Source organism: Nerophis ophidion, linkage group LG07 (assembly GCF_033978795.1).
Source record: "Nerophis ophidion isolate RoL-2023_Sa linkage group LG07, RoL_Noph_v1.0, whole genome shotgun sequence".
Classification (NCBI taxonomy): domain Eukaryota; kingdom Metazoa; phylum Chordata; class Actinopteri; order Syngnathiformes; family Syngnathidae; genus Nerophis; species Nerophis ophidion.
The window spans coordinates 57,233,954-57,256,340 of record NC_084617.1 but is presented as its reverse complement, the minus strand read 5'-3'; the positions used below and the strand labels follow the sequence as shown (position 1 = coordinate 57,256,340).

At 43.2% G+C, this 22,387-nt stretch overlaps 1 long non-coding RNA gene across 1 annotated transcript; it reads left to right on the top strand.

Annotated features, from left to right (window-relative positions):
* The first annotated feature begins 283 nt into the window (after nt 1-283).
* On the top strand, nt 284-22,257 carry LOC133555710 (uncharacterized). Its single transcript, XR_009807385.1, has 3 exons — nt 284-319; nt 20,743-20,898; nt 21,038-22,257. It is a non-coding gene; the product is annotated as an uncharacterized LOC133555710 (long non-coding RNA).
* Nucleotides 22,258-22,387: the final 130 nt, after the last annotated feature.

Here is a 22,387-nt window from a genome sequence, read left to right as displayed (position 1 = left end):
GTTAAATAGCCCATAGCCCCGCCCACTAGCTGGACCAATTTAACAAGGGAAATTAAGAAATGACACCATAAATAACCACCACATGTCTAAAAAGTATTCACATAGTACTTTTGCATTTTTTAAAGCAGTCATTTTTGTACACAGTATGTTCAGGTTTAGACAACACAACTTTCAAATGTCAAGTGTCCCTCAGCAACACCCAGCTCCTGAACGTCATGGTTTGGCCCAAATTAGGCCTAATTAGTCAAAGCAGGTGTGCTCAGCTACATGAAGCCTTCGGCCCCACTCGGACTCTTTAAGCCACACATGCAGAGCCATGGTGAGTGACAGCTTACAATTTGTTTGTTGAGCATGGCTTTCCACTGACTAAAAAAAAAAAAATGTGCATGGTTTGAGAGGTCAAACAGTGACAGTGTGGGGTCAAACTGTCACACATTATCTGGCGTTTGTTTCAACCTATTGTGCAAAAACAACTTTTCTTGCATGTTGGTTCCTGCTATTGTGTATTTGGGATCTGCATAAGTCCCGAAAATGTGCACTTTTACACCATTGTAGCCTGCGCCGTAACCATATTCAATAAGCTCCTTCTTTTTTTCTATCCTCTTGTTGTGGGGTATTCATCCTCCGCTGTTGCCATTAAGTAGCTCATAAGTTAAGTTCAAACGTATATCTGCCAGTAGACTTGCTACGGAAGTGCTTAAAATTACTGGTGCAACTAAGATGACGGGGAGAAGATGCAGTCAAAAGTAGAGCCATGTAAATACGACCACAAAACGTCGCATCCTGAAGAATCGATTAGAAAGCGGCTTGAAAATGGTCTGGAAAAAAAAAATTCTATGCAACATTTTGAGCAAAAAAATACAGAAAATTGTTTTGGGGGCCACATTTCCACAAAGCTAAGGACCGAGGGGGCCGGACTTCTACTTTCACTGTACTCTTATTTCGTATATTCCCAATAACCAGCGTCCTATGCAGTGGACAATAGGCATAGGCCGATTAATGAAAATTAACTTTGAAAGGGACAAGCGGGAAAAAATGGATGGATAGTTGGACAATATATTGACCTACAAATTATTGCAGATAAATGATATTGTCAACATCTTTTTGAAACCAAATTCGCCACTGATTTAATGATCATACTGTACGTAATAATAACACAAATATTCCCTTTCAAATTCAATAAAGTATTTGTCATATATTTTAACATTGTATTTGAAATGTTAAGTTTTAAATATGCAAGTTAACAAATAGTACAAATATAATATACTGTCTGTCACAGTTGTATTGTCATTGTTGTTATATTATTAATGTTATACTACCGCGGTATTGTTGAATGTGTTCAAAAAGTACTTATAAACACACAAAAATCTTTTAACCAAGTTGTATTTTTAGTTGTTGTAATAGACTTTCTTGGCAGAAGAAATATCAATTACTGTTCAAGCTTCATAAGAGCCATATTATTTTTATGTGTGTTTAAATATCTATCTTCTTCCATTTTTATTTATAAGTATTTTGTTTTCCTAATCATTGCAAATTAGGTGATCACTTTGCTTCACTTCCAGTTTATGTGACGTCACGTGAGTTCACTTCCTGTCTAAAACATGGTCTGTTTCAACTCGTCACTGTTGAGTCCTCTGCATTTGACCCATCCCCATGTTTACACCCTGGGAGCTGAGGGGAGCAGTGAGCAGCACCGTGCTCGGTAATCATTTGGTGATTCAACCCCCAATTCCAACCCTTGATGCTGAGTGCCAAGCGTCGAGGCAATGGTTCCCAATTTTTGTAGTCTTTGGTATTTTCATTTTCCTGAAGGAACTCTCCTGACGGAATAAATAAAGTACTATCTAATCTAATCTAATCTAATCTAATGACTCGGCCGGGGTTTGAACTCACGACCTCTCAGTCACAGGGCGGACACTCTAACCACAAGGCCACTGAGCGGAGGGGCAGCGCGGGGGAAGTGCGGGGCCAGCAACGGACGCCGTAAGCAGGAAGTGAAGACATTTCATGAAAAATGTTGTTAAAATCTATCCATAACTGTTTAAATAAGGTCGCTAACAAACACACAAACAAACCACGGTTGAAAACATAATCTCTATGGCGAATGTAAGAAAGTCTGCTTTCTGCAAAGCACAGCGCGTCTCTTTTGTCTTGAGCGTTTCTAAGCCAATAGAGATCCAACCCGTCACGTCACACCATACAGAGATAATCGCCAAAAAAAACAACTACATTGCGGGAAGTTAAAAGTTAAAGTACCAATGATTGTCACAAACACACTAGGTGTGGTGAAATTTGTCCTCTGCATTTGACCCATCCCCTTGTTCACCCCCTGGGAAGTGAGGGGAGCAGTGGGCAGCAGCGGTGCCGCGCCTGGGAATCATTTATGGTGATTCAACCCCCAATTCCAACCCTTGATGCTGAGTGCCAAGCAGGGAGGCAATGGGTCCCATTGTTAAAGTCTTTGGTATGACTCGGCCGGGGTTTGAACTCACAACCTACCGTTCTCAGGGCGGACACTCTAACCACTAGGCCACTGAGTTTTTCAGGAAAATGAAAAAATTACTTGATGAATCCTCAATCCATCATCGATTTTTGTACCTCTTATGTCTCCCGATGTCACAAGTAAGCTGTAGCCTTTTGGCACTCTGGCGGAAGGCAGCGCAAACCTTGGACAAGTCGCCATTGATTGATTGATACTTTTATTAGTAGATTGCACAGTTCAGTACATATTCCGTTCAATTGACCACTAAATGGTAACACCCGAATAAGTTTTTCAACTTGTTTAAGTCGGGGTCCACGTTAATCAATTCATTACATAATAACACTTTGATTTTTTGTGTCGTTAATTTAAAAAAAAGGAGACATATTGGGTGTACTATGGCAGGAACTGTCAAGACCACTGAAAAACAACATGCATGGGGTAGAGGAGCCCACACCTATTTTCTTTCAGGGGGCCAGGAATTCCGAGCAACAGCCCTGTCGGCCAAAATGGTATTTATATCACTTTTTTCACTTTTGATGAATGTATTACATATAGTTGTTGACTGTTTCTGGTGCATGTCATTCCCCATCATTTTCCCAATCAATTTAACATAATTGTGTTTGTCCTCCACGTTTCAATGAATTTTCATTGGACCACTTTTTGTGCTGTCTCTTTTGCACCGCTAGATGGCAGCAGTATATTGGCCTTAGAACCCGCTGTATTTTTTTTCCCCCTCATAGTGCAATGATGGGCAGAAATACTTACCAAAGAGGGAGGGTGATGACGCAACTTTGATAAATGATAAATGGGTTGTACTTGTATCCAGTTCCATTTAGAGACAGTGTTGCCAATACCGATCATTTTTACTTTATTATTTTTCAAGATCATTGAACACATTTGTGATGAATAAAACTCAAACAATTAAGGAAAACAAAAAAAAGATCATCAAACCTATCTATCAACAATTTAACAATAATCAAATATACAATAGTAACACAATATCAACAACATAATAAATATATTCACATTAATTACAGTAAGTTTGGAGACACCTCATTCAATTAGTTTTCTTTATTTTCATGACTATTTACATCGTAGATTATCACTGAAGGGATCAAAACTATGAATGAACACATGTGGCATTATGTACTTAACAAAAAAAGCTGAAATAACTGAAAACATGTTTTATGTTCTATCCATTCATCCATTTTCTACTGCTTGTCCCTGTTTTAGGTTCAACAAACCCTGTTTCCATATGAGTTGGGAAATTGTGTTAAATGTAAATATATACAGAATACAATGATTTGCAAATCCTTATCAACCCATATTCAATTGAATGCACTACAAAGACAAGATATTTGATGTTCCCACTACGTCCGTTTTCTACCGCTTATTCCCCTTTCGGGGTCGCGGGGGGCGCTGGCATGTTCCCACTCATAAACTTGATTTTTTTTTGCAAATAATAATTAACTTAGAATTTCATGGCTGCAACACGTACCATAGTAGTTTGGAAAGGGCATGTTCATCACTGTGTTACATCAGCTTTTCTTTTAACAACACTCAATAAACCTTTGGGAACTAAGGAGACACATTGTTGAATCTTTTCAGGTGGAATTCTTTCCCATTCGTGTTTTATGTACAGCTTAAGTTGTTCAACAGTCCGGGGTCTCTGTTGTGGTATTCTAGGCTTCACAATGCTTGCTGAAATAAGCAAGGGCGTCCATGATAACCTTGCTTGGATGCCAACATATGTCGCTCCAAAACCTGTATGGATCTTTCAGCATTAATGGTGCCTTCACAAATGTGTAAGTTACACATGCCTTGGCCACTAATACACCCCCATACCATCACAGATGCTGGCTTTTCTTGATGGTTCTTTTCCTCTTTAGTCCAGAGGACACAATGTTCATTGTTCCAAAAAACAATTTGAAATGTGGACTCGTCAGACCACAGAACACTTTGCATCAGTCCATCTTAGCTGAGCTCGGGCCCAGCAAAGCCGGCGGCGTTTCCGGGTGCCGTTGATAAACGGCTCTGGCTTTGCATAGTAGTTTTAACTTGCACTTACAGCTGTAGCGACACACTGTAGTTACTGACAGTGGTTTTCTGAAATGTTCCTGAGCCCATGTGGTGGTATCCTTTACACACTGATGGCGGTTTTTGATGCAGTACCGCCAGAGGGAACGAAGGTCCGTTATATCATCACTTACGTGCAGTGATTTCTCCAGAATCTCTGAACCTTTTGATGGTATTACGGACCGTAGATGGTGAAATCCCTAAATTTCTTGCAATAAATAGCCTGTTGAGAAATGTTGTTCTTAAACTGTTTGACAATTTCCTTACGCATTTGTTCACAAAGTGGTGACCGTTTCCCAATCCTTGTTTGTGAATGACTGAGCATTTCACGGAAGCTGCTTTTATACCCAATCATGGCACCCACCTGTTCCCAATTAGCCTGCACACCGGTGGGATGTTCAAAATAAGTGTTTGATGAGAATTCCTCAACTTTATCAGTATTTATTGCCACCTTTCCCAACTTCTTTGTCACGTGTTGCTGGCATTAAATTTTAAAGTAAAGTTAAGTTTGAACATCAAATATGTTGTCTTTGTAGCATACTCAACTGAATATGGGTTGAAACTGATTTGCATATCATTGTATTCCGTTTATATTTACATCTAACACAATATCCCAACTCATATGGAAACAAGGTTTGTAGTATCTTCAAAATAGCTACCCTTTGCTCTGATTACTGCTTTGCACACTCTTGGCATTCTCTCGATGAGCTTCAAGAGATAGTCACCTGAAATGGTTTTCACTTCACTGGTGTGCTTGAAGCTCATCGAGAGAATGCCAAGAGTGTGCAAAGAAAGTAATTAAGGCAAAGGGTGGCTATTTTGAAGAAACTAGAATACAAACTGCTACACGGTGGAAGAGGGGTTAGTGCGTCTGCCTCACAATACGAAGGTCCTGAGTAGTCAGGGTTCAATCCCGGGCTTGGGATCTTTCTGTGTGGAGTTTGCATGTCCTCCCCGTGAATGCGTGGGTTCCTTCCGGGTTCTCCGGCTTCCTCCCACTTCCAAAGACATGCACCTGGGGATAGGTTGATTGGCAACACTAAATTGACCCTAGTGTGTGAATGTGAGTGTGAATGTTGTCTACCTTTTTTGCCCTGCAATGAGGTGGCGACTTGTCCAGGGTGTACGCCGCCTTCTGCCCGATTGTAGCTGAGATAGGCACCAGCGACTCCAAAGGGAATAAGCGGTAGAAAATGGATTGATAGAATATAAACATGTTTTCAGTTATTTCACCTTTTTTTGTTAAGTACATAGTTCCACATGTGTTCGTTCATAGTTTTGATGCCTTCAGTGACAATCTACAACAAGGGTGTCAGACTGAAATACAGATCGGGCCAAAATTTAAAACTGAACAAAGCCGCAGGCCAATGTTGAACAAATTAACTTTTTAATAGGGACCCAAACAAGTTTTGCATTGAATATTAAACAAGCAATGCTTATATAACCTTATAGTCACATACAAAATCGGGTTTCAAATTATAATAATTAAAAAAATATCAATGGCATATCAAATTAAATTTACATAAAAATTGGGGGATCAGGGTTTGGTGGTAGCAGGGTTGTATATTGTAGCGTCCCGGAAGAGTTAGTGCTGCAAGGCGTTCTGGGTATTTCTTCTGTTGAGTTTATGTTGTGCTACGGTGCGGATGGTTTCCCGAAATGTGTTTGTGATTCTTGTGTGGTGTGGCTTCACAGTGTGACGCGTATTTGTAAGAGTGTTAAAGTTGTTTATACGGCCACCTTCAGTGTGACCCTTATGGCTGTTGATACAGTATGCCTTGCATTCACTTGTGTGTGTTGAAGCCGCATATATTCTGTGACTGGGCCGGCACGTTGTTTGTATGGCGTAAAAGCGGACGTGACGACAGGCTGTAGAGGACGCTCAAGGCAGTGCCTTCAAGGCACGCCCCCAATTTTGTTGTCCGGGTGGAAATCGGGAGAAATTCGGAAGAATGGTTTCCCCGGGAGATTTTCGGGAGGGGCACTGAACTTTGGGAGTCTCCCGGGAAAATCGTGAGGGTTGGCAAGTACGAGTATCAGCGGTGAATGCAGTGTTACAGAGGCATCGACCCTGTATAATACCAGCGGGCCAGCTCTAATCTTAATTTGATATTACCTCAAGGGCCAAATGAAATTACACAACGGGCCAAATTTGGGCCGCGGGCCAGAGTTTGACACTCGTGACCTACAACATAAATAGCCATTAAAATAAAGAAAACACAATGTATGAGAAGGTGTGTCCAAACGTTTGCCCTGTACTGTTCATGCAATTGTACACAGTAACTAAACAAAAGCAACATTTTTGGCTCTCGTTCGTATTTTTGAGTTTGTAAACATTAGAATGGACACAAATACAACAATATCAACAATGTACCACAACTATATCAACAGTACAACAACCAACACAAAGTAATTGAAGAGAACTGAAAAGTATTAATACTGTAATATCCAAAACTTAAACTTCCATTTGTACCCATATGGGTTAATCTGCCCACTTCTACTTGTAAGGCCATTGGTTTTGTGCTGCTTGTACATAGGGGTGTAACGGTACACAAAAATTTCGGTTCGGTACGTACCTCGGTTTAGAGGTCACGGTTCGGTTCATTTTCGGTACAGTAAGAAATCAACAAAATATAAATTTTTTTGGTTATTTTTTTACCAAATTTGTAAACAATGGCTTTATCCTTTTAACATTGGGGACACTATAATAATTCTGCCCACGTTAATCCACATTAAACTGCCTCAAGTTGTTGCTTTGATTAAATAAAATGACAAAACCTTTCTTCTACATATAAAAAGTTTAACAAACAGTTTCCATTGAATCTGTTTGTCAACTCATCGTGCTTAATTTATTACAGCATTTTGGAAGCCTGTAGTTGACTTTTCTTATGTAAATGTTGGATTTTTATCAACATGTGATAGCAGGGACCCTGCTATTCAAAACTAGGCTGCTACATTACTAATAAATAATGTAACTATAGCTGAAAAATAGTACAATTGCAATAGGAGAGACTATTCATCCCTAAACACAATGGAGTTCAATGAAATAACAGACAGACAGGGCTTTGCTGCCCCTAACACACGCACGCACACACGCACACACCGACACACACACACAGAAAAATGAGTTGACGGTACGCTAAAAGCTAATTAGCCTTCATCTCAAGCCTATACTGTGAGTTAGCTGAGCTGCAGTTTAAGTTTCTATAAGGTCACCGGGCTCATAGTGATGTTTGTAATAGTTATGACTGAGAAGTGTTTAGTATAATTTGGGTAGAGTCCGCTCCTCCCCTGCTAAACGAATATCTGCTCGACGCTAAAGCATTGACTACATCGCTCTGAAGTCTGAATACGCACTGCTGATTGGCTGTTACATCGCTATGAATACGCACTGCTGATTGGCTGTTACATCGCTCTGAATACGCACTGCTGATTGGCTTTGTATGTAACCAATCAGATGGTTGTGTGGGCGGGACAATGAGGCAGAGACAGAGGCAGAAAGCAGAGCAGCTTGTGAAGACTTCTGCTTCCGAACTCGTTCGGTATGCCCGCGTGCCGAACCGAATCCCCCGTACCGAAACGGTTCGATACAAATACACTTACCGTTAAAGCCCTACTTGTCAGTATCTACTGTAAAACGTCACTCTGCAACTGTGACACTACTGCAAACTACCACGCACACACCGAGTCCAGTTGACATGCAGTCTTTTCATAGACAACACAGTCAAATCAGGTGAACCCTTCAGATGATGTGGCAGTCAGCCCAAGCAGAAACAGTGTTGACTTCGGGCCTGCCGTTTGGTTTATCTGCCATATGGCTATTCTCAATCAGCCTCTCATTGCTGGCACTGCACAGCAGAGGGAGGGAGAAAGCTCTTCCTGTCTTGTCTTTTTCGAAGCCACATATCAGGCATTTATTTGCTTTGTACGTACAATACTACATAATAAATCTTTATTTGGTTTGTCAATAAGTTGTTTAATTTTTGCTTTTTTTAAGGGAGGGGGGGGGGGGGGGGGAGGAATCATTGATTATAACAACAATTCGCCCAAAACAAAAACCTGAAAAAAAAAGTCGAATTATTTTTTATTTTGATGAATATAGTAGTTGGTTAATGTACCATTAGATTTCCCATTGGCTGACTATGTCTGCAGTACATTTTATATTTTAGTAATTATTTGGCCTTTATTATTGACTATAAAGCTGTGAAAATACTTTGGTTGCCTAAATTGTGGAACCAACATTTACAGTTTTTTTCCAATGGCTTACACACAAAATTCTGAATTTTAACACAGTTAAGCCTACACACAGTAAACAAAACCACTGTGCAAATGTGCCTAATATTAGGCATAGACTCTGCTTCACAGTTTTTGCAAAATATTACACACAATGCTTTACACCAGGGGTCACCAAACTACGGCCCGCGGGCCAGATCCGGCCCGCCAATGTTTGAGATCTGTCCCGCGGGAAGTCCCAAGTTAAATTATTTTTATTTATTTATTTTTTTAAATCTGTCCTTTCTAATCCATTTTCCACCGCTTGTTACTCTGTCTCCTAGCCGCTCAGGCAAATCACATTGTCTAAAACTCCATGTTCCAATCGATGACGTGATATCATATATATGTATATACATACACACACACACACACATTCTGGATTCATTACACATCAACTGAAATATTGCAAGCCTTTTATTATTTTAATGTTGCTGATTATGGCATACAGCTTTTTTACTTGGTCTGAGGAAATATTCACATTTTTTGAGATAGGATTTTTGCATTTTCTTAAGCTGTAAGCCATAATCAGCAATATCAAAATAATAAAAGGCTTGCAATATTTCAGTCGATGTGTAATGCATCCAGAATGTATGACATTTTCATGTTTTTAGTTGCATTACAGAAAATAAAGGACTTTATCACAATATTCTAATTTATTGAGACAGTCCTGTGTGTGTGTGTGTATGTATATATATTTATATATAACAACCAGGCCCCCGGCCAAATTATTTTAACCCAATGCGGCCCCCAGATTTTTGTGTATCATAGAGTTGCTGTTGCCTAAGCCTGCAGATGAAGCCTATACTCTATGCTGTCATTTTTGTTTATCTCCAGATGTATTTTTTCCAAACCTTTTTATTTGTCTCAGACTTTAATTTGTACTGCATGTCATTGTTGACTAATGTGATATGTTACTTTACCTGACTGTGGTAAAAATAAATATTTTCAGTTTGCAGCATCATTGTTGAGCAGTTCTTGAAAAGATTACAGGATGTGTTTACTTTCTCTTTAGGTCCTTACGTGTAGGCCCACTTCAAAGTAAACAATGACGATTGCTATGGGTTTGCTAATATATTTTGTCAAGTTACAATAATCATCACATATGCTAAAAAGGTCGGGCAAAATGCCCCACACGTGATTTCTTATAGTAAAAAAGGAGTTTTTACAAGTGTGTTTAGTATTTATCACTATTCTGAGTTACTCACTCCAACAGTGTCTTATCATTTAAAGTCTGTGTGAGTGAGATGAAAATAAAACTGCATTTTTACAAATCCATCAATCCATTTTCTACCGCTTATTCCCTTTCGGGGCCCCGCCTTCCGCACGATTGTAGCTGAGATAGGCGCTAGCGCCCCCCGCATTTTTACAAATGCTTGCTTTATTTTAATGAATGGGCTTATGTTTTGACCAAAGTGTGTCATTTTGCTAATAATCTACAGTGTTTCCCACAGGTTCAGGCATCTATTTGTGTTGGTGTGGTTGGGCGGCGGGGTGGGTGAGGGTGTGGGGGGGTGGTTGCGGCGGCGGCGGGGATGACCAAGAAGAACGCGGAGTTGGAATATAATTACAACACTTTATGTACATACATATATATATATATATATATATATATATATATATATATATATATATATATATATATATATATATATATATATATATATATATATATATATATATATATATATATATATATTTATATAATATGTAATTACAAGCTCCATTCACAGACAGAGTCCCATTGCTTTTATGAGCGAGTGGATCAAAAGCGGGGGGGGAAAAAAAGTACACTTTTTTATTTTTTATTTATTTGTGGTGGCCGTAATTCTTTCACAAATAAATGAATGTGTGGGAAACCCTGATCTAGGAATTAAGAAAATTGAATATGGCATTTGGAAAAGTGTGTATATCATTTGAAAAAAGACACACAGTTAGTATAATTGTATGTAAACAAATGGAAAAAACTGTAAAGCAGCAAAGCCCTTCCTTTTTGTAGTACCCTAACGCAGCAAGAGAGGGAGCTCAGCATCCTTTACTGTTTGCTATTTGTCAGTAATCCAATTTATCTCCTGTGAATGTCTAATGATAATTTGTTTCACATGATTAAAAGGTCAACGTTTTGATCTTTTGAGCCACCGAAAAACACAAAATGCCCCACATAGTTCATTTGTACTATCTTAAAAGAAATACAGCTTGCTTATGACATCAGCACATTGCTGCTGAACTATCTCTGCGCCAAGCCACAGTTGATGGTGCAGAGGATGCTGCAGGCCCACACAGAACTGTAGGCCACTGTAGGCTGTGGACCTCTGCCAGCTAACACACTGCCGACACGTGCTATCAGAAATATCCAGGATGAGTCAACATGAGCAACATAGTAAACATTTGGCTGGGATCCAGCATGTGACTAACACATTCAAAACAAATATATAAACTCAGCGCCTGCTACATAAATAGTTGAGCCCCTACTCAACTCTGGAGATGGGTCTTAAAACTCTTTTTCATCAGGGCACCAATGCCAACGTAAATGATAGCTATCTGTGCCTCATTTCGTTACTAAATGAATGCAGACTCAGCCACTTGCAAAAAGTGCTTGAAGGATCTTGTGCAAGTAATATCTTGTAAGAAATGAAGTGCACTGCAGAGACACAAAATTGGACACTGTTGTAAAAGTTGATTGCCGTCCTTAGTGTACCAACAACAGTCCCCCGGTCCAACACTTCAGATATGTTGCTGTATGCGCTCACCACAACATTAACCCAAATTTCGAAACATAAAAAAAAGCAAGTGTTTTTTTTTTCTGTGATAATTAGGACATTTGTTTTAGATTGTATTTTAAATGTTGAGAGTATGAGTTAAGGCTTCACGGTGGAGGAGGGGTTAGTGCGTTTGCCTCACAATACGAAGGTCCTGAGTAGTACTGGGTTCAATCCCGGGCACGGGATCTTTCTGTGTGGAGTTTGCATGTTCTCCCCGTGAATGCGTGGGTTTTGATTAATTGATACTTAGTAGATTGCACAGTTCAGTACATATTCCTTACAATTGACCACTAAATGGTAACCCCCCAATACGTTTTTCAACTTGATTAAGTCGGGGTCCACGTAATCAATTCATGGTACAAATATACTGTATACTATCAGCATAATACAGTCATCACACAGGTTAATCATCATAGTATATACATTGAATTATTTACATTATTTACAATCCGGGGGGTGGGATGAGGAGCTTTGGTTGATATCAGTACTTCAGTCATTAATTAATTGCATCAACAGAGAAATGGATATTGAAACAGTGTAGGTCTTTCTTAGTAGGATATGTACAGCGAGCAGAGAACATAGTGAGTTTAGATAGCATAAGAACAAGTAAATACATTAGAAGTACATTTGATTATTTACATAAGGTTATTTATAATCCGGGGAGATGGGATGTGAATGGAGGAGGGTATTAGTAATGGGTTGAAGTTGCCTGGAGGTGTTGTTTTAGAGCGGTTTTGAAGGAATATAGAGATGCACTTACTTTTACACCTGTTGAGTGCATTCCACATTGATGTGGCATAGAAAGAGAATGAGTTAAGACCTTTGTTAGATCGGAATCTGGGTTTAACGTGGTTTGTGGAGCTCCCCCTGGTGTTGTGGTTATGGCGGTCATTTACGTTAAGGAAGTAGTTTGACATGTACTTCGGTATCAGGGAGGTGTAGCGGATTTTATAGACTAGGCTCAGTGCAAGTTGTTTTACTCTGTCCTCCACTCTGAGTCAGCCCACTTTGGAGAAGTGGGTTGGAGTGAGGTGTGATCTGGGGTGGAGGTCTAAAAGTAACCGGACTAGCTTGTTCTGGGATGTTTGGAGTCTAGATTTCCCTCCGGGTACTCCGGCTTCCTCCCACTTCCAAAGACATGCACCTGGGAATAGGTTGATTGGCAACACTAAATTGGCCCTAGTGTGTGAATGTGAGTGTGAATGTTGTCTATCTGTCTCATACTTGCCAACCTTGAGACCTCCGATTTCGGGAGGTGGGGGCGTGGTCGGGGGTGAGGCGGGTCGTGGTTGGGGCAGGGCGGGGGTGTGGTTGGGGGCGTGGTTAAGACGGGAGGAGTATAAAGCTAGAATTCACCAAGTCAAGTATTTCATATATTTATATATATATATATAAGAGAAATACTTGAATTTCAGTGTTCATTTATTTACACATATACACACGCACATAACACTCATCTACTCATTGTTGAGTTAAGGGTTGAGTTGTCCATCCTTGTTTTATTCTCTGTCACTATTTTTCTAACCATGCTGAACAACCTAAAGTGCTTTCATCAAATGCACTAGAGTCTGGAATCTTCCATCTCTCCCTAGCATGGCCCAAAACCGGCCAATCTTTGCTTCCTGAGGAAGATCTTCTCTGCCAAGCACTTGGTAGTCCACTACTTCTTCCCGGAGGCTATCCAGGTCCAATCGCAGCTGCGGCTTGGAACTTACAAGCGTATTTCTTCACTTTACTCGTCGTCGGCGTCGACATGGCTGTATCTTCCTCGTTTTTCTGCACTGTCTAAAAGCCGTAGATATTGTCACATATGCATGTACAGTAGATGGCAGTATTGTCCTGTTTAAGAGTGTCACAACATTGCTGTTTACGGCAGACAAACTGCTTTACAGTAGACAAAAACGTGACTTCTGTTGTTGTGTTGTTACCGCACTGGGAGGATGTTAACGAAACCGGGAGGATTGGCAAGTATGATCTGTGTTGGCCCTGCAATGAGGTGGCAACTTGTCCAGGGTATACCCTGCTTTCCGCCTGATTGTAGCTGAGATAGGCACCGGCGCCCCCTGCTAACCCAAAGGGAATAAGCGGTAGGAAATGGATGTATGAGTTGAAATATTAACATTTGTCATTAAAGTATTCTTATTACTATTTGGTTCAACTTGCATGTCACACTATTGTAGAAAAAAGCCATTTGTTTTTAAACTGGGTTTGTATGTTTTTTATTTTTGAAGTACCAGTTTGTACACCATTTAAAGACGAACTGTACTATTTCTGCCTATCGTTCATAATTCTTATGTAGGAAAAGGCCACATATGTTTTTGTTTTCTTTATGCATTCTATCTATTAAATACATGCGAGCAAAAGTCTGCTTTCAATTGAACCTAACAGAGTTGCTCTATTCCGCCTGTAAAGCGCTCTAAAAAACCTTGGAACACTTCCATAAAGGTTTTATATGCATGCCGAAAATTTGAAATCAAACCGTGTAAGCATTGTGGAGATATTTATAAATTAATCTTGCCTTCCTTCCTACTTCCGCCAAACGAGCTGTTTGGAATGTGCACAATTGTTGACGTCACTAATTAAGAAAATCGTCAGGGATTATCCATGTATCGTATAAATGTACCCAAAGTGCACGTGTCTGCCATTGTAGTCCGCACCGTAGTCAATAAGCTCCTTCTTTTTCGCTATCCTCTTGTTGTGGGGCAGACTGGGTGGTACATACAAATGCATTCCGCTGTTGCCATTTCTAATACAAAGTAGTCTATAGTTTGAATTTATATATGTCAGTGGACTCGCTATGGAAGCAGGAAAAACTACTACAAAGTGAACGGGCAGAAAACGCAGTCGAAGTAGAGGCAGTAAATAGCACCACCCACAAGAGGCAGTCAGAAAGTCGCTCGAAAACTGTCCGTTAAACATAATCTATGCAAATTTTTTACCAAAGAACTTGACGTTTAGCTGGCATCGTGGTGATGCGGTTGCGTTCTCTGTTATGCAGTCGGATAAGACACAGCGTAAAGGTAAAAAATGATTTATTTATGCTAAAGAACAAACTAAGAACAAAACACTTGCACAAAGGCACTATAGACAAAACCAACAGAACTAGCATGTGAGCTAGAAGGAACAAAAGACGCTAGCATGTGAGCTAGGGAAATAAACAAACAAATAGCTTGGAAGCTAAACAAGTTCAAAAGGGTATATACCACAATGCGGGATCGCGACGTCACCTGTTGCATCAAGAGCAAATTAGACTGCGAGGACGATTGAACAAAAAGGGCAGGCTTAAATAAAGGGGATAATCAATAAGCAGGTGCGCGAGAAAGACAGAAGGCAGGTGACACAGATGCGTTACTATGGCAATGAAAACAAAACAGGAAGTGCCACCAGGAACTAAGGACGTCAAATACTAAACAGGATGTCATAACAGAACAGAAAACCAGGGTGTACCCTGCCTTCCACCCGATTGTAGCTGAGATAGGCGCCAGCGCCCCCCGCGACTCCAAAAGGGAATAAGCGGTAGAAAATGGATGGATGGAAAAACAGAATATGCCATGATCCAAGTAGTGGATCATGACAGAACTGTCTTTCTTTTTCTCTCTCTTGGCTCCTGGCAAAAACGGTCACACTCCCTACCCTCTCCGTGCCTCCCCTGCTTGCCTCTTTTGTCTCATCCTGTCTTGTTTAACTTTCTTGTTGCCTCTTTTTGCACTGCTCGCCAAGATCTAAACAATGTAATTGATCAAATGCCCTCTTAGCAAAATTGACAAGATCTCGGGTTCAGGGAAACCTGTCGGAATGGTTGTTGCTGGACACACAACACACTCTTGGTCGAAGTGGAGTGCCACGTGCCTTGGCACCCTCTTAGTCGAGGAGGCTGACGATATCTACCTATTCGAAATCATGATACCAGGACATCTGCTGAATGGAGTATGTGTTGTACTGTATCAACAAATGGGAAGATGCTGGCAGGCATTTAAGGCAAAGCTGGCAGAAATAATTGGATGCTTTACCCCAGGTAGTATGAAGGACAACGGAGCAGCGCCCTAGTGGCTGGCAGCTTTGGGCCGGATACTTGCTCCCTCCCCTCCTGTTGCCAGTGTTGTGGTTTCTGTGTAAAATGTGTCATGATCCGTAGTCTGGATCATGTTTAGTTTAGTTATTTTCTGTTAGTTTGGACTCCCTTTGTTGTTTGTGTACCTTTTTGTTAGTCAGTTTGGTCACCATGGCAACATATTAATTTCACCTGCTGAGGGTTCCAGACACACACCTGTTTTTGTTAATTACTTCCTTATTTAAGCCTGCCTTGTCCCGTCAGTCGGTCTTGGTCCCTTGTTTGCGGTATGCAACTGTTTCGTTGGTAATTCTAGATTTCTTGTTACCTGATCCTGTGCTAGTGTTAGCATTAGCTTCTGTGCTTTCGCCACGCGTTTCTTTTCGTCTGTTTTTGTACCAGTGTTTTGTTATTAAATCATTCTTACCTTTTAGTTGTTGTCCGGAGTGTCTATGTTTGCGTTGGAGGAACGATCCCGCATTAAAATGCGAACCCCACGTGACAGAAGGGACCAAGCATACAGTTCCTTCGCCATAGACTCTGAAGATGTGGAGCAAGGTACGTGGAGAGCAATGGAAGCGGAGACTCTACGCCACTCGCCCTTGGGGCGCCAGGACCTGATGTGGGGTCCTAATGGCAAGTTGATTCCGATCACCTCCGTATGGCCCGAGGACATCTATCCACCACAGTACCGGACGCGTCAGCGAAGACAGAAGCCGTCCAAAAGGGCTCCACTTCGCTACCAGGACGCGCCGCTCCCTCAGACTCCTCCGGACAGCAAGACGCCACAAGCAGCAAAGTTTTCCTCGCCGCCAATGTTTGGTAATCCAGTCACTCATTTTGCCAAACAATTTTCTGATGGGGCTGCTAACAAAATGAACTGGCTAAACATTTTTTAGGAGAGGATTCTACCCACCTCCTAACCTCCCTCCACCCACCCCGAAAGACGGTTCCAGACCGCAAGAAGTGCGTCTGTTATCCGCCCCTTGGGGGGGGGGGGGGGGGGGCTGGGGCAGGGGGGCGGTGCGGGGGGAGTGGCACAACTGCGCCCAGCCAAGCCGCAACCTCCTCCTAGGCCGCCTCCACCAGCTCCACGACCAGTACCAGCACCAGCTCCACGACCAGTACCAGCACCAGCTCCACGACCAGTACCAGCACCAGCTCCACGACCAGCACCAGCACCAGCTCCACGACCAGTACCAGTACCAGCACCACGCCAAGTACCAGTACCAGCACCACGCCAAGTACCAGTACCAGCACCACGCCAAGTACCAGTACCAGCACCACGCCAAATACCAGCACCAGCACCACGCCAAATACCAGCACCAGCACCACGCCAAGTACCAGCACCAGCACCACGCCAAGTACCAGCACCAGCACCACGCCAAGTACCAGCACCAGCACCACGCCAAGTACCAGCACCAGCACCACGACAAATTCAAGTACCAGCACCAGCACCACGACAAATTCAAGTACCAGCACCAGCACCACGACAAATTCAAGTACCAGCACCAGCACCACGACAAATTCAAGTACCAGCACCAGCACCACGACAAATTCAAGTACCAGCACCAGCACCACGACAAATTCAAGTACCAGCACCAGCACCACGACAAATACCAGTACCAGCTCCACGCCGCCAAGCACCGCCATGCCAAGAACCAAGCCAAGTCTCGTCTTCTGCTGCGTCCACGCCTGACACGTCTTCTGCTGCGTCCACGCCTGACACGTCTTCTGCTGCGTCCACGCCTGACACGTCTTCTGCTGCGTCCACGCCTGACACGTCTTCTGCTGCGTCCACGCCTGACACGTCTTCTGCTGCGTCCACGCCTGACACGTCTTCTGCTGCGTCCACGCCTGACACGTCTTCTGCTGCGTCCACGCCTGACACGTCTTCTGCTGCGTCCACGCCTGACACGTCTTCTGCTGCGTCCACGCCTGACACGTCTTCTGCTGCGTCCACGCCTGACACGTCTTCTGCTGCGTCCACGCCTGACTCCTCGTCTTCTGCTGCGTCCACGCCTGACTCCTCGTCTTCTGCTGCGTCCACGCCTGACTCCTCGTCTTCTGCTGCGTCCACGCCTGACTCCTCGTCTTCTGCTGCGTCCACGCCTGACTCCTCGTCTTCTGCTGCGTCCACGCCTGACTCCTCGTCTTCTGCTGCGTCCACGCCTGACTCCTCGTCTTCTGCTGCGTCCACGCCTGACTCCTCGTCTTCTGCTGCGTCCACGCCTGACTCCTCGTCTTCTGCTGCGTCCACGCCTGACTCCTCGTCTTCTGCTGCGTCCACGCCTGACTCCTCGTCTTCTGCTGCGTCCACGCCTGACTCCTCGTCTTCTGCTGCGTTCACGCCTGACTCCTCGTCTTCTGCTGCGTCCACGCCTGACAAGTCTTCTGCTGCGTCCACGCTTGACAAGTCTTCTGCTGCGTCCACGCCTGTTACGACGGCGCCGACGTGCCAACTTCCACGTCGACCATGGATGTAGCCGCCCCCTGGTCGTCCGCCACGCCAAGTGCATCCACCTCCCTGTCGGCCACGGATGTGGCCGCTCCCTGGTCGCCCGCCTCGCCGGCTGCAGCGGCGTTCCACTCGCCGCCGCCACTTGACTTTGCCTCGGTGGATTCGGGGACACTTGGCCTGGCGACCCACCGCCAATTCCTCCCTCCGCCCTCCCGTGACTCTTGACCCTGCTTGTTTTTGTTTATGGACATCTGGTATCTGTCCTTGAGGAGGGGGTACTGTCATGATCCGTAGTCTGGATCATGTTTAGTTTAGTTATTTTCTGTTAGTTTGGACTCCCTTTGTTGTTTGTGTACCTTTTTGTGAGTCAGTTTGGTCACCATGGCAACATTTAATTTCACCTGCTGAGGGTTCCAGAAACACACCTGTTTTTGTTAATTACTTCCTTATTTAAGCCTGCCTTGTCCTGTCAGTCGGTCTTGGTCCCTTTTTTGCGGTATGCAACTGTTTCGTTGGTAATTCTAGATTTCTTGTTACCTGATCCTGTGCTAGTGTTAGCATTAGCTTCTGTGCTTTCGCCACGTGTTTCTTTTCGTCTGTTTTTGTACCAGTGTTTTGTTATTAAATAATTCTTACCTTTTAGTTCTTGTCCGGAGTGTCTATGTTTGCGTTGGAGGAACGATCCCGCATTAAAATGCGACCCCCACGTGACAAAATGTTTGTGTGCTTATCAGCTATCAAGGTTTTTTATCGGCCCCAGTTTGTGCCCCTTCCCCTCATAGAAGCCATGTCTGAGATCAACTTTTTTTTTTCTACTTATCCTTCCCCAGCGTCTACCTCTTACGGAGCGCCATTGTAGCGATGCATCACCATTCCTTTTCTGTTAACCTTGTCTAATTTTGAACAGGTTTGTGGTGAAATGAAATGTTGTTATGCTTGTCCAATGACACTAAAGAGCATACCATACCTCATACCACAGCCCATGTTTTTATTTTTGTTAACTTTGGTCAAACCTTCTTAGTTTAGTGTTCATATCTGTTCTATGTTCCATTTGTTGCCATGGACATACATTTTTTGCACCTGACTTTGGTTAGTGGTCAGGACGGTCACCTGCTCCTGATCACTAATCAGAGAGCTATTCATACCGTCCCAATTCTCCACTCAGTCTGGCAGTCTTGTTTGCCCTTGGCAACTATTATGTTTGCTCTTAGCATTGCGAGCTATTCAAGTTTTGTGCTACAATTTAAGTTTGTTGGAGAAATATTAAATGCTTAAATACTTTTCCTACCTGCACGCTACACCCTGCCGTTCCGTTCTGCAACTTGGGGACACAACCATCACAACCATGCGGCCCATTTGCAACAAGAACCACCATTACATGTCATGTAGCGACCAAAGTCTCAGCAGAAACTACCCAAGATGTGTGACCAAGGAAGGGCTGGAGTTGGGCTGCTGCAAGTCATGCGATGCAAAGCTTTGGATTGCCACACAGCCAGAACAGCAACGGGAGGAGTTGTTGGCTAGGCTTTTGGTTACTGCACACCCGTAACAGGAACTGGTCGACGAGTCAGCTTGGCTTTGGGCTGCCGCGCAGCCAGAACTTGAACTAAACGAGTTGTCGATGTTGTCTGGCATTGATCTGGAACTGGGGGAAACTGTGGAACTCCAACCACACAGCTTCCAAATAGCCCACCACCTCAAAGGACAGATTTCAGACGTCTCTGTTGAGTTCTGATGGGGGAAAGAAGGTCTGGCGTTCCAGTGTGAAAGGCTCAGCCAGACTTAGCAAAACAGGTGCCAGGGATGGGTGGAAGGATGCTTGGAGGAAGGTCAGAGGTTTCTCTTGCACTGACTAACCAGTTGGAATCAGCAGTGACTGGACCCCAGGTTGGCATGGAGCCACGACAGAACGACAGAAACAGGTCACCAAGGTTGCAGGAAGGTGATTGCCATCAGCCTGCTGCCATTAACTCACTGAAACCTCATAGTTAAGGGGCAAAGCTAATTGGGGAGAAGTCTGGACCTGTTGAACAGACTTTTACCCAAGGGAAGAAGGATTTGAGACAGGCTGAGGGTGACCAAGACATTGCTTACATTGGCAACTGCACTGGTCACCACAGCGTAGGGTTCTCAAGTAAGGTTCAGAGTTCAACCAATGTGATGAAGCGGATAGCCAATGGGAGAACCATTCATTGTCCAAAGTGGTCGGGATGCAAGACACAATTTTATCAAACTCAAAATGGTTAATTATGTCATGTCCAGAATAGCCAGAGTTACATTAGGTCAAAATCATCCCATAATGTAGGGGACAGAGAATGAGGAAGAGGTTTGTTCCAAAACCACTAGGGAAACCCAGTTCAACATTCTATAGTCCCACATGTCTAATAATTTAAAAAGGGGTTAGAGGTTATCCATCCATCCATCTTCTACCAATTGTCCCGTTAGAAACATGAAAATGATGTCTAGCTTGGAGCAGGACTCACCACAGGCAGGAAAAATGAGGTGGCGGGCTCGTTAAACTGAGGCAGTGGGGATCACGCAGTGCGTTTCCATCCATTCATCTGACACATGTCTGCTACCTTGCTAATAAGATGGACAAACTGCTGCTCCTAAACATCAGAAATAACTATTTTTGCAGATCCACTGCCCTGTGTTTTAATAAAAACCTGGCTCAGTGAACACATCCCAGATAGCTCATGACACCCACCGAACTTTCAGCTCTTCAGAGGGGCCCGCGTAAGAGAGCTCTCTGGGACAATGAGGGGAGGATGAATATGCTTCTAAATGAGCAAAGGTTGGTGAACAAATGTCACGGTGTTGGTATCGTGTAGCCCACATCTGAAGAGTTTTTCTTATAAACTGCAAATCTTTTTTTTACTCTGGAAACTGAACCACATTCTGCATCACCTCGATTCCCCTGGGAGCCACGCTAGGATCCTGTTCACGGACTTCAGCTACCATCATCCTGGATATCTATCACCTTAAACTCACCCAACTCACAGTGCCAGCCTCTACCTGTCAGTTGATCACCAACTTCCTGACTGACAGTACCTCAGAGGACCCTTCTGTGAAACTCCTAAAGTTTGCGGACGACGCCATCGTAATCGGTCTCGTCCAGGATGCCAAAGAGTCTGCATAAAGACGGAAGGTGGAACAGCAAGTGCAGTCAGAACCATCTGTAGCTGAACCCGCTCAAACCTGTGGCGATGACTGTGGACTTGAAGTGTAGACCCTCACCATTCTGAATAGCACATTATTTACAATGGACTCTCTCTGGTTCCAGGGATCCACAATCTCATCGGATCTGAAGTGAACCTCCCGCATTGACACAATCAAATAGAAGACACGGCACAGGATGTCCTTTTTGTGTCAGCTTAAGAAGTTCAACCTACCCTCGGAGCTGCTGATCATGTTTCACACCTCCATCCTTCAGTCTGTCCTGTGGACCCCCATTTATGTCTGGATTGGATCTGCAACCAAGCTAGACAGACACAGACTGCAATGGACAATCAGGAATTCAGAAAAGCAATGATGACCTCTCCTCCATCCAGGACTTATACCACTCTAGTCACAGACTGATAAAACTCTTCCTCTCAGCAGATGTTACAAATCACTGTACGGCTAAACAACTTGTCATGAGAACAGTTTTCCCCCCCTGGCTATCACTGATGAACACTTAACAGTCACAAAGTGTCAGACGTGTTGCTGTGAAATATCCCTGAAACTAATCTGTCGCTGTGAACGTACCAACTCATGTTCACTCCATCATCCTTTTGCTTTATTCGCCACTGCACTGTTGTATTATTAGCCTTGCACGTATTGGTTATTTAAGTGCTGTTGTACTTGTTTAATTGGCAATATTCATAGTTTACATTTTGCAAGGAGAGCACAGTCTATCAAGTCAAATTCCTTGTGTTAAACATACCTTGCCAGTAAAGCTGATTCTGATTCTAATCTTAAGGCCTTTCTCTGGAACCTTTTGACAGGGTTAACAGCGCGGAACATATCTGATTGGATGATTTTTTTTTTTTTTTAATGGGATGACAACATTCTCAGATACAATAAGCTCAGGCTTTTATAGTAGTTAGCGTTCCTAACAACAATAAAGCATTCCTCTTTGAATGAGGTGACATTGAGGTAAATAACTTTCAAAGCCATGAAAAACTGCGTTGTTGGTCAGGAAGAGGTTGTATACTAAAACTGCACTATTTTATTGATTGTGGTATGTTTCATTGCGGGGCGGGCTCTCGATCATTTGACGTCCCAGGCGACAGTGAATCCCC